Source organism: Pygoscelis adeliae, unplaced genomic scaffold (genome assembly GCF_000699105.1).
Source record: "Pygoscelis adeliae isolate BGI_AS28 unplaced genomic scaffold, ASM69910v1 Scaffold317, whole genome shotgun sequence".
Classification (NCBI taxonomy): Eukaryota; Metazoa; Chordata; class Aves; order Sphenisciformes; family Spheniscidae; genus Pygoscelis; species Pygoscelis adeliae.
Window position 1 is genome coordinate 714,229 of NW_008825155.1, and position 12,407 is coordinate 726,635.

At 47.9% G+C, this 12,407-nt stretch overlaps 1 protein-coding gene across 1 annotated transcript in view; it reads right to left on the reverse strand.

The window, feature by feature from the left end:
* Positions 1-11,806, reverse strand: part of SH3PXD2A (SH3 and PX domains 2A) — a 220,389-nt gene extending 208,583 nt beyond the window's left edge. Inside the window, 1 exon segment of the mRNA XM_009328440.1 lies at positions 11,755-11,806. The gene's annotated coding sequence lies outside the window, so the exon portion shown is untranslated.
* Between the last annotated feature and the right edge of the window lie 601 nt (positions 11,807-12,407).

Genomic DNA, 12,407 nt, shown 5'->3' on the forward strand with positions numbered 1-12,407 from the left:
TTCAGGTGCTACGGGGAAGAAGCAAATAGCACCCAACGCTCATAAATCAGGCTGGGGCGAGACTGATCAGGAGCCTTTCCTATGGCAGGCAGGACTACATGCAGTCCACAGTGGAAGAGATGCCAACTGATGCTTTTGTTTGTCCAGTAAGCAAACCCTGGCGTAACAGGACGAAGAGCTACAGCTCCTTCCAGACACAGCCTTCCCACATCTGAGCCTGTAAGAGCAGAAAGCCAGGAGGGGCGAGGTGGCAAGGAAAAGAGCCCTGACAGAGCCCTGCATAACCTTTCCATTATGGCTGGGCAATTTTCTATTTGCACTTAAATGCAATAATGTAAATAAACTCCCCGTAACCCTTGCAGGGCTATTTAGGACGTTTGCGAAAACAACCAGCTCCTCTCATCGCGAGCCAAGGGATGCGAACACAACAGGCACTTCTCATCTCGGTCTCCACACACTTAATGAAAGTGAAGGATTGTATTCCCCACACAAAAGCGGAATTGTGTTTCGGGGCTGGGGGTGTGAACTCCATGCAATTTTCCGGCAGTATAAATAATTGAAAGCTGAGTACGATTAGGGGAGAGCGGTGAAGCAGCAGAGGGGGTGGAATTGTCATGCCTGAACTTTTTGGGTTTGGGTGTTTCAGGGACTAAAGGCCATGTAAAAATCCCACTGAGGAATTTAATTTTCACACAGAGATTCCAGAAAAAAAAATAAAAAGGCTGATCTTGATCTGTGGTAAAAGAGGAAATACACTAATAAAGTGGCACTTGGAGAATTCACTGCCTGTGTGAGAGCAGCCCCAGAGCCGTAGCTTTGGCTGGGGCCTGTCCCATAGCCGAACTGCTCTCCTGTGTTGTATTGTTCCAGCAAACAAAACCTGGAACAAGGTTAACAAACAAGTGGGCTCCTCCCAAGGCTGAGCTTTAAATCCTGCTGTGGAGACCTAATGGGCTATGACGAGGCCTTCCAACACCAGAATAATGGAGATGGAGGTAGGATAACACAGGAGGTATATATTGAACCTTGACATGCTCTGCTGAAGAAAGACTTTCGGCCCAGTTTTACCACCATTCTGCATAAACCTTTGTACAACATATCGTCCAGGGACAAAACCGGAGGCATAGGCCCAATACCAAAATTTTCCATCATGGTTCAGAATTTCTGGCAATTTCAGGCATGTTTTTCTAAACATGTGCTTACCATTAGCACCACAACCTTGCCGGGACTCATGCATCCTGATGCATTTGGTTTTTAACATGAAAAGCAACCAACAGCTATGAAATAGGCCTGAATCCTCCTCAGCTGATGTAAGTCAACTCAGTTCATTTGGGAGAACTTGCTGCTTTTCCTCTCTGTGGCTGTATCCAGGAGAGCCCTTCCCACATTGCAGGGTCCCCACCATTCTCACAGCCTCCGGGTCAGCGATAGGTGTGGGATGTGGGTACAGATAACAAGAACAACTTACATAAACCAAACCTCTAGAAAACGAGGGAATAATTCCCATCAAGTAACCCTTTTGACCGATTTCACTGCTTTCTGTGCTTGCTACGGGCCCGTAAATGGAGTTTGATACTCTCCAGGTATTCCTTGAAGGATCTTTGCAGTTAACAAGCTTGTATAGTTCAAATGGTGGATGCAGAGTATCTGACAGTATGATATAAGCTAATCTTCCTGTTCCCCAGCAGAGTGGCTTTAATCCTTTATAAGTCAGGTTCCCACTCCAGACAATATGAATTAATCCACTCGGAAATCTGCTATCCATTACAATTCTGCAGCGCTTCCTTGAGATTCTTGGGTTGGACAAACCTGCTCGAGTTAAACTCTTTCTAGATAATTCATAAAAAATGCATGCATGCAAAAAGCAGGTAAAGCAATTTGTTTATAGGTTCCAAATAATATCCACAGAGACTTTTCCAGTCTTTGTCCTGTTCTAAAAATACTATCCCATGAATATGTGAGCATCTGGTAACGTGGCATTACTTCACAGCCATCAGATCCAAACTGGAGAGAGAAGCCGAACCAGAAGCTGGCATCACAGCTGAACTTTCCCAAATCTTTCCCAAAGCTTACACAGCTTTAGGTCAAGAGCCTTCAGTGGAGGCTCCTCTCTCATGCTCAAAGTCCACACACCCTCTAAAAAACTTACCCCACTGGGCTCTTAATAAGCAGTGAGAGTTCATCACTGCTGAGCTCTGCCATTCATTTAATTTCTAAGATTTCCCTGACTGTACCTGTAACTCTGCAGCCAGAGGAAGCTCTGGTCCAGCTGCCCGGGCTCAGAGCACTTGCTAGGGGCTCCTAACCAGGACACTTCCCATAGCCGCTATTTCGGTTGGGTCTCCCGGGGGAACACTGCTTTATGAGCTCTCACTCTCCACCTGAAATCGGAGCCACTTTGTAACTCCACACTCCCCTCCGAAGCCCCCAAGGCCTTCCTCCATGAAGCGGAGCTGGCAGTCATCACTGTCCCAGCACAATCGCACACCTCAGAGATGGACTTCACACTCTCCCCTGGCTGATGAGATTAACAGGGCACTCAATGTGGGATCCAGGCCTTGTGAAATCATGCAGAGCAAAACCCAAGCCTTACCATTGTCAGAGGCAGCAATTTCCAAAGCATTGCCCACCTTGGATCACGCACCATCCAGGCACTGCACTCTGCAGCTGCATGGCACTTTGGGGAAGCAGCAGACCGAAAACCCACCCCTGGTCCCAGGGGCACAGGCTCTTCTCTTGACAAACAACATTTATCTGCTGGCCAAAAGAGCACAGTTGAGCAATTCTGATTTATTCCAGCAGAGATCAGGGATACGTCTGTGTGCATCCACACACACACACTCCCCTAGAGTGATGATGGAAGATGCTCTCTAAGAAGGTGGAGGAACAGCAGTAGGAGACCATGTATAGTTAAAAGGACGCAGTAAAGAATTCAACAACCTCTTTGTGATGCCCCCAATCTTTCTAAAAAAAAACCAACCAAACAAACAAAAAAAACCCACACAAAAAACCACACAAAAAACCCACCCTAATTTGGGTTCTAACTACATATAGAGCCTGTAGCTTAATTAAACTTTGTTTTACTTCTAGGATCAGGAGCCTGCCTAAAGAAGAGCTACAAATTGAATGCTGACAAAGATCTGCCAGTGTTGAACTTCTGCTCAGAGGCTGCAAAAGGCAGGAAATCAGAAGTGACAGTGAATTCCCTTCAGCAATCAGAACAGATCACTAATTGTGTAGCCCCTCTGGAGCAGCTCAGATTGTCACAGCATAGCACAGCACATGAGATCACAAGGATGGAGGGAAAAACTCATCTTCAGAGCAGCCTGCCACTCAATGTCATGCTCCCATAAGATCTTAGAAGTGAATTAGCATTTAATTTGGGTCAGATAAGGCGAAAGCTTCTGAATGGTGTGATGAAATGTTTCATACTGCTGATTTCACACACAGGACACGAACACCAGGGAAATAAGGACTTGTCAACATCCAGGAGAATATCAGCATTATATGGCACAAGGCCCATGTGGTGCAATGACCCCAAACAGCATCCATCACTGATACCATGGTGGGGGGTCCAGGACCCTGGTCTTGTGCAGCAAGGGAATGGAAGAGGACACAACCCTCAGAGATGCAGCTTCCAGAGATTCCCGTCCCACAGTGGGGTCAGGACTGTGAGACCAGAGACCCAAAACCTCACTGCCACCTTGTCCAGAACATGTAAGACTCCTGTGGGTGTTCCTGTTATTGCAAAACCTTTTGTTCACAGTGAGAGGTTACGATGGCACCATTGGGAGACTCACCTCTGACCCACGACAGCCCCCAGAGAAAATAAAAACCTTAATCCTTCGATCGCAAAATCCATTCCCTATCGTTACAGAGGGGCATCTCCATTAAATCCTCAGACCACTGAGATGGGGTAGTGTGGGTATCACCTCTGTTCTTGCCTTATTGCCGTCACACCCTGAGGAGCTGGCTAAGCCACCACCTCACTTTATAAGCTCACCCATGTCCTGGCCAGACCTGCACATGGGGCAGACAGTAGAGTATATTAACTTGGCACTGAGCAGCAAATATCACCCCGTAGCCACCATGCAGAAGATTCCCATGCTGCAGCGTACAGGCAATATTCAAGTGTCAGCTTTATGCCTCAACAGCACACGAGTGCAGAAGTACGAAGGGGAGGGTTCCCATAGGCTGGGTCACTTTCTCAACTGCAGGTTATTTGCCATGTTCATTGAACGTGGCCTCTGTTGTAGTTTGGCAGGCACTTTGCCATTTCCCCATCATGGCCCTCATCTTTGTCTGACGTGTAAAGTCTCTTTAGAAACAAATACTGGAAGCTGAACAGATTGTTTTGCCAAGCAAACATTTAAATAGTGATGGAAATAAGAATTATAAACAATTCCATTTATTCGTTGAAGACAAAGATACTGCCCCAAGCCAGCTGGTATCCTAAGGCACTGACTGAGGGCTAGAAGGACAAATGGTATTTAAATAGACTTTAAAACAGCTGAGACAATCATTCCCAGCTCAATAACCATATCAGCTATTCATTTTTTTCCAGGGGCATCTCAATTCCCACCAGCAAGCCCTGTTACTGGCAAGCTTGCCGCTGGGCTATTTTTCTGAGAGCAGGCATCAGGGGGTCTCTGCTACTAAGAGCCAAGTCTTGCAAGCGTGGCTGCACCAGGAGCTCCAGCACAGCTGCCGAAACATGGGAGGCACCGTCAGCACTCACAGCCGACGGCTCAGGGCTCCTCCTGGAAATCTGGTTTTCTGCAACACCTGCAAACCTTGCCACTGCCTGCCTCTCCACACACTGTCTGGGATAGAAGCAGCAGACAACTGGCCCGTGTTTACTTGGAAAAAAGGACGTGCCATTTCTCCCCAAGGAGCCGGCGCTGACTTTTGGGAACAGACATGTTGACAGAGCCACGCTCAGATTTCCTCTGAATTTTCCCAGGCTTGTTTCAGTTTCAATCCTGCTCTTAAGGAGGCTGTTTTCAAACCAAATCCTACATCCCAACTGCTGGAGTAACTCCATCCCCACAGCTCCGTGACTATCAGGAATGGCCCTGAAGCCAAGCCTTGGGTCTGAACCTCGTGGGTCAGGTATGGAGCCAGGCCCCTGGTCTGGACGAGGATTTCACAGCAGCTCTCAATGTCTACAGCAGGGCCAGGATGCTGAGGCCTAGCACCCCACACGGAGGGAACGGGAGCAGGAGAAATGTGATCCTTGCAACCCAGATCATCCGGGCCAAGGCCAGCACAGCCCAGAGCAGAGGGAGCCACATGCTTTGACTGCAGAGCCCAGATCCCCTGCTGTCAACACAGCCCAGCGGGAGCAATGCCAGTAAGTAAAATCTTCCCTTTCTCCCCCTTAGCTTTATGTTTCACTGTGCACTCGCACCACAGCATGATGCAACAACCCACGCAATGTTCCTCCCCACCTCCTCCCCTGCCCTATTCGACCCCACCTCCTCCTCCAGCTTTCCTGCCTGTTTCCGTACGCACCCTCAGACGTGCACATATAGCCCAACAGAAACACTCCCTGAGCTCGTCAGAGGCTGGGAATCTTTTTAACGCAAACCTCCCATGCTGCGAGAGGGGCAAGCTGCATCACGCACAGAGCCGCATCAACAGTCCTTCTCCCCTTCCCACAGTGCCAGGAGCTATGCGTGGAGTGGCACCTATGGAAGAAAGCATCACTCATTGCAGAGTGACCCTGCTGCTGCGGATGGTTGAGAAGACCAGGCGGTGACTCTACTCATCCTGCTAAAAAGGCATGACGGGTTGAAAGTTAGGAGTTAGCATTTGCAAATGCGAGAGCACGCTTGCCCTGTTGCATTCTTACCTATACTCTTCACTACTGATAAATTTAGCGCATGCTTGAACTTGTCCATTCACCGCTCCTGCAAACCTGAACGCATGAATGTTACAAACATGAAATATCGTAGGTCCTACAAAAACAGTCATTACTGAGTTACACCGCACTGGGCCACCAGATTTAGGGACTGTGGGTCCCCACTTGGGCAATCAACGCAAGTTAACTAATGGAGCAAACATACACAATTCCATCAGAGTCCCGTCAGGCACCTACCCCGCAAGCACCCTGCGCCAATTGCCCCTTTGCTCTGCCCCAGAAAGCCTGCACCCTGAAGCCACCAGGTCCTCTTTCGAATCAGAGTGACCCGGTGAAATACAGGGTGTTCAGGCATGTGGCACAGTTACAACCACCTAACTGGAAATGAGAGTGGAAGTTACAATATTTGATACAGCTTGGGGTAACAGAGAAAGGGATGTTTGCAGAGAAGAGCACGTAATGGAAGAACGATCAATAGCAGCAGCATTCAGATGAACTCCAGTCTGACTAAGAAAAGCGGGGATACAGACTGCAGTTACTGTTTTTTATAGTACCATTTTTGTTTAATGTCCTCTTCAATGCTCAGTTACTCCATTATAGCACTGTAAACAATCAGGATGACCCTAGCAATAACAAATGAAGCTCTTGATGTTTTATCGTCAGCCTGGAAACAATTTACATCTCTTTCCGCTCCCTAATAAAATTCTTGATATTCTTTATTTTTTTAATGTTCTAACTGGCTGCTAGTGAGTTCCTCTTTCTGCGCCACTTTGAAGAAAACCTGCTTAGATCAGCAGACCGCATCAGGCAGATAATTTTTTGCTAACTGATACACAAAGTGAATGCTTGAACAGAGCCTTGTTTATTTGCCTTTTCAAAATTGTGACATTTCAGATGTCTCCTTGCAGCCAAAACATCTGTGTGGGTCATTGTGTGGAGAGACGGCGATCTGCCTACCTAACATTCCTGCCGCGGCTCCAGCGAGGACGCCGTTCGCCTCTCATGCAGCCAGAAACACAACATGGGATTATGGCACGCCACTAAAGCCAGCTGCTGTGTTTTGCCTTGGAGAAAGCTACATTTCGCTATTGTGAGAAAGGATCTTCTACACATGGAGACCCAGCCGTCCTCATGGGAGCAACAGAGAGGCCGGCATCTGAACGTAGGGTTTGGTCCCTCTGCTGAGGCTCTGGTCCTGTTCATACTCTGACTCCATGCACTGAGTAAGACAGGCATGAAATCAGACCAGAACATTTGGAGTCACTGGATAAAACGCAGAAGATAAGCCACTGGTGATTCAAGCTAAGACACCAGGCACTGAAGCATGGTCACATCTTCCCTGCTCGCTTTGCTGGGGAGGGGGTTTCTTGGCAGCAAGGGGCAGCACCCAGCTGGGGTCATAACATCTATAAAAAGCCCAAGGTGGTACTGAGCAACTGGCAGGGTGAGGTGGGGAGTGGGGTAAGAGCCACCCTTCATACTTGCCAGCTGCAAACACTGTTGTTGCTTCCCAGCCCAGCGTGCCGATTGGGAGGGTGAGGTGGCTGCATCTCCACACTTCTCCACCTTATGCTTTGGGTAGTTATATAAGCACACACTCAATTGCAGATCCCCATCCTGCTAACAGCCTCCAAAAGCACTTCCCGGCAAGAAAAACATGAGCCTTACATCTGTAAATGTCTTTTACTGCACAGTGGAAATGCCAGGAGTTACCCCTGCTGTCCCAATCAAACAGTGTCCTTTCTCAGCACCTTTGGAGACAAAAGGAGCATTGCTGACTTGAACTACCAACTCGGGAGAGGATTCTGCTACCACCACCAGCAAATCCATCAGCGGTGGTTGGGAGACCTCAGATGGCATCCAGGGAACGTGCCTGAATAAGCCACCAGCCTGCCGTGAGCGTCAGCACTAGCTACAGGCGATGTTCACATTGCCATCTCTCCCAGTGATGGGCACCTCACGCTCCCCCATTCTGCATCGCAGGCAAGAGCCAAGCACCCAGGTGCAGAGTGCACGAGAAAGCAGCACTTAAAATATTACATTAGGAGGTGGCTTTGACCCCACGTGGTGCTCAGGTGCAAATGCCTCCCCAGGATGAAAGACAACAGATAATTGGACTCGACAAGCAATTTATAGTAATGCTTTCATCTATGCAGAGTTAATTCAATACTTTCAATCCTATTTACTGAAACATTGGCACCCACATGTATTCTGCTGCCATCATTTGACCCACGCTCAGCAGCAGATGTGACTTAGTTGCACAATTAAATGATGCAGCAACACCCAGATTTAATTTAAGCCCATATTTATAGATCTCTAGCCCTCACTGAAGCAGCACAGGGCTGACACTTAGCTTGTTGCATTGGGTTCTGTTTGCTGTACTTCTCACATCTTCATGGGGCAAACTCCAGCTGGATTTTGAACTCCAGCTTCAAAATCCCATGGTATGTCCAGTCTCGCTGGCCTACTACTCATCTTGAAAACAACGTGACTCCCAATTCAAGCATATGCTGAAATAGCACAACCAAACATTTTGGGGATTTGAATCCTTGGGACAGAGCAGCCTCTTACTGCCTGCAGTGCCTGAGAGGATTTGCTAGGAAGTGTTTCAAAAAGCCCGGTATCTAGTAATGCAAGGGCTCTCAAAACCACTGAGCCACTTCCCACAGAGACAGCCATTCGGGGAAGGGTGGACTCTCTAATTTTAAAGAAACATGAAACTGCAGTAGTGAAATTAATTATCTGTATTCCTCCCTCCTTGGCCCTGGGCAGCCCCCAAGGTTTCCCCATGGGTCCTATCCAGTGTCACTGTCAACACCAGGCACTGCAGCCCTGATTAAGTCATTACAAGTCAGCCCTTGTTCCTCCACTTCCAGTCAAGAGCAAACGAGACACATGCAGGCTTAGGAAGCCCTGAAGTGCAGCTCTGTCATGGACACAGTGGGACGAGTGGAGCTGGCAGAGACCTGCAGACTCCAGCTGTTTTGGACATGAGTGGTGCCCGCAAATCAGCTGAGCTTTACTTACTGGGCATTTGCTTGATTTTCTGCTGGAAGGGCCACGTCGGGATAAGAAGCGACATTACCAAAGTAGATTGATTATGCTAAGGCCACATTACCGTGTGTGGTATCAGGATGCAAAACCCAGGTCCAACTAGTGCTAGGTCAGAAGTTCAAGCTTCCACAAAAAAAATCTCAAAATCACAGGTCATCTCCTTATCTGGAGCAAAGTGAGGGGCATCTAAGGAGACTACCTTGATCCTCAACGAGCAAATGGCACCCCCAACATCTGCCACATGGTCCATTACCAAGAGCCATGTTCAGCCCCTCAAGGGTTTGGGGAGTGAGGGCTGGCACCCCCATGCTGCTCTCCAACTTTCATCATGAAAGGCTCTGCTGTGGGCTTTCCATTGGAAACATCGCTCCTCCATTCAGGAAGTCTTAACGCGACTGGGAATCACTGTCTGCAAGGCAAGATGCAGTGCAGCCGAGAGCCCCATTACAGGCCAGTCGTGGTTCAGACAGCAAACATGGGAATCCTCCACTGCTAAACCCTCAAACAGCTGCTTTACAATACCAGAAGGGTTTTCCTATAAATGCTAAGGTCTTCCTGTCGCAGTTGGCTGAAGCTAGAGACACTAGAAGCAGGTCCACCAGGTATGGGGAGCCATTAACCAAGCAATAAGCCTGAGCAATTGCAAGCAGCTGGAAAAGGGACTGCAGAGCTTCTACATGAAGCTTTCCGTGCCTGCTTATCCATGTGCTGTGGTAACACAGCATTTGCTGTTGAGCAAGAATCACTGCACATGAAGCCACAAGTTTCCCAAATGCAAAGGTTTCCCAAAGTGCTCTAACATTTAACTTGCTTTTCCAACTCCCTTTGCGGGCTTTGTTAGAGTTGTAAATACAAGTTGCAATTCAAGACTCAAAGTCCATTTCACTTGCCTCATCTCAGAGATGCTCTGGCAGCATCAAGAGCCCAGAAAAAAAATAAAAGGAAAAAAAAAAAAATCACCTCCCAGAGTCTAAAAGCACCTTATGGCAAGCCTGAGCACACAGGGCCTTGTCCCCATCTTACATCTAGGAAACTGAGGCACAGATCGCTACAGTGACACGCTTAGAGACATGACAAGACCGTGGAAAGCCCAGGTGAAGACCTCAGTTTTGGTAACTGCATGCCTCATGCTGTAAGAGCTAAAGAGGCTGCTGCAGAGGGCTGCCGCTGCCACTGCTCACACAGTAGTGGCCCTGACAGAGATCCCTGGAAGGGAAAAGGGTTAAGGAAGGGAATTTCGTTACTTTCTTGTCGTATTTTCTCGTGGGGGGAGAAGCGTTGTGCAAGCAGGAGTTTTCCACTGGCGCTAGGCCCCCTTGCACTTATCAATGGGACCTTTCAGGACTCACTCCCTGATTGAGACATCATTTCCTGTCCAACACACTAACCCCATTGATAACTCCACGCTTGATGGGAACTTTTCAAACCTACCAGGAAAGGCCAGGAGACCCAGAAGAACATATACATGAAAACAGAACTGGGGCAAAAAGAAAAAGAAGAGAGAGAAAGAAACAGTTTGGCCACAATCCGCATGCTGACAACAAATGTTTGTGATTACAGAGCTGCGCATCTTTAGCAGGTACATCTGACACAGAGAAGCTACTGACATACTCTTCACAGCAGTGGGACTGGCAGGCCTGGTGCTTCAGACCAGTAAGAACTGGAGAGAGGCACAAGAGAAAGCTTAAGAACATCCCTCTTTTTTCTTCCAGCCACACAGCAAACAGAGAAATCATGCCTGGCCACAGAAATGGTCCCATTTTCCACCAGAAAAGCCAGGAGGCCATAACCATATAGCTTGCAAAACAGGCAAGCTTCAGATGTCCAAGTACCAGAAATGACACATAAAGGGGGAGCAATGATGAAACTAGGACTCTTCAAGATATCTCAGATCAGGTACCAAAGGGAGGAACCCTTTTTTTCCTAATTTATCATGGTAAAAAGGCTCAATGTTATTTCCCAGGACACAGCCCAGTCAGCTGTGTACATCCTTAACACCAGCTGTGAGGACTCACTTGATATTCTAACCACTGCCCAGCCCAAAATCAACATTTCTCCCAAAGTTCAGGGGTCTGTCAAAGCACAGCTTTTGTTTTCACCCCAGGCAATTATAGTTTTGCTGCCTACAAAGCTATGATGATACAAAGGTATCAATGGATCTGGATTATTGCTAAATAGGACACCAGCCAGAAAGCTCTCCCTACCCGTGCAGGTGCCTGGGAGCAGTACCAGAAATGAAGTAGCTGATGCCCACGCTGAAACTTTCTAATTTGGACTTTTCCCATTTCCTGGCTTCAGACATCGGTCAGCAGCTATCCAGCAAGAAAGCTTTGATGAAATCTAAATACACAGGCACAGAATACAGCAAGGGAGCTGTACAAAACAACAGGAGCCAGGACACCGGCTGGCTGGGTAGATGGATAGGAGGAGGGTCTGGAAGGTTTCCACTACCATCTCCATTACTGAACTGCTGTGGGAGTATGCAAAAGCTCTGTTGTTTTCAGCAATTTGGGCAAGTAGTTCCTGGGGACCCAAAATGTAGCTCTCTTTCTGTTCTAAGTGCATCTGAAGTATTTAAAATTAGATCCCCTCTTCAATAGGAACCATTCATGAAAATGTCAGCTTTAAATGTCTTTACAGTGCAAGTTACTCACTGTGAGCATACCACCCACTTATCTTATACCCTACAAGGACAGAGCCTAAAAAGTTTCAAGATCATGACATGTAACAGACCAAACAAGCACAAAGCCTTATTTAAAGGCACTATTAACCCAGCTGGAAACACAACTAGAAGTGTGAGTAGAAATAATATTTTATGTTAGACAAGACAGACTTACCTGCAGGTCAAAGAACTTGCTGTATCTCCGGTAGATGATCTGGGAAGTCAGGTCAGACCATGTCACATTGATGATATAGACCTGTTCAGGGAAAAGAAAATACAAGTTAAGGTGGGCTCTGAAGCACAGGATACCTCCAAAAGCTGAACAGTCAGTACAGGCAAATTCCGCATCTCACTGGCCGCTCCTGCTCACAATGAGGACTATAACCCTGGGTGCAGGACTAGCCTAAATTAAAGCCGTTGCCCTGTTGCAGCCTTAAGCAGAGGTCTCAGGAGAGCACCCAGTGTTCTCCCACCCGTCGCCACCACCAGCTCCCACTGGTTTTGCTGTCCCTGGGATGAAAGCTTTAATCGAGTGACAGCACATTTTCTGGTCCCTGGTAGCACACCCTGTCCTCTACCTCTGCCTGTTTGGAGGGCCCCAGGGCATGTTGCAGGCACAGTCAGGAGAGCTACTCTACTCCTGAACTAACAGCCCACCACTGGGCTGCTGATGTCCAACCCCATGCTCCAGGTTTTCCTTGTATATGGAGATGCAACCGTAGCCAGGTTGCATCCAGGCAAGACGTGTTCTAGTTCAACAAGGAAATTCAAAGGGAACTCAGCTCCAGGGTGGTTGTGGGATTACAGCCGTGCAACACAACCGCTTAC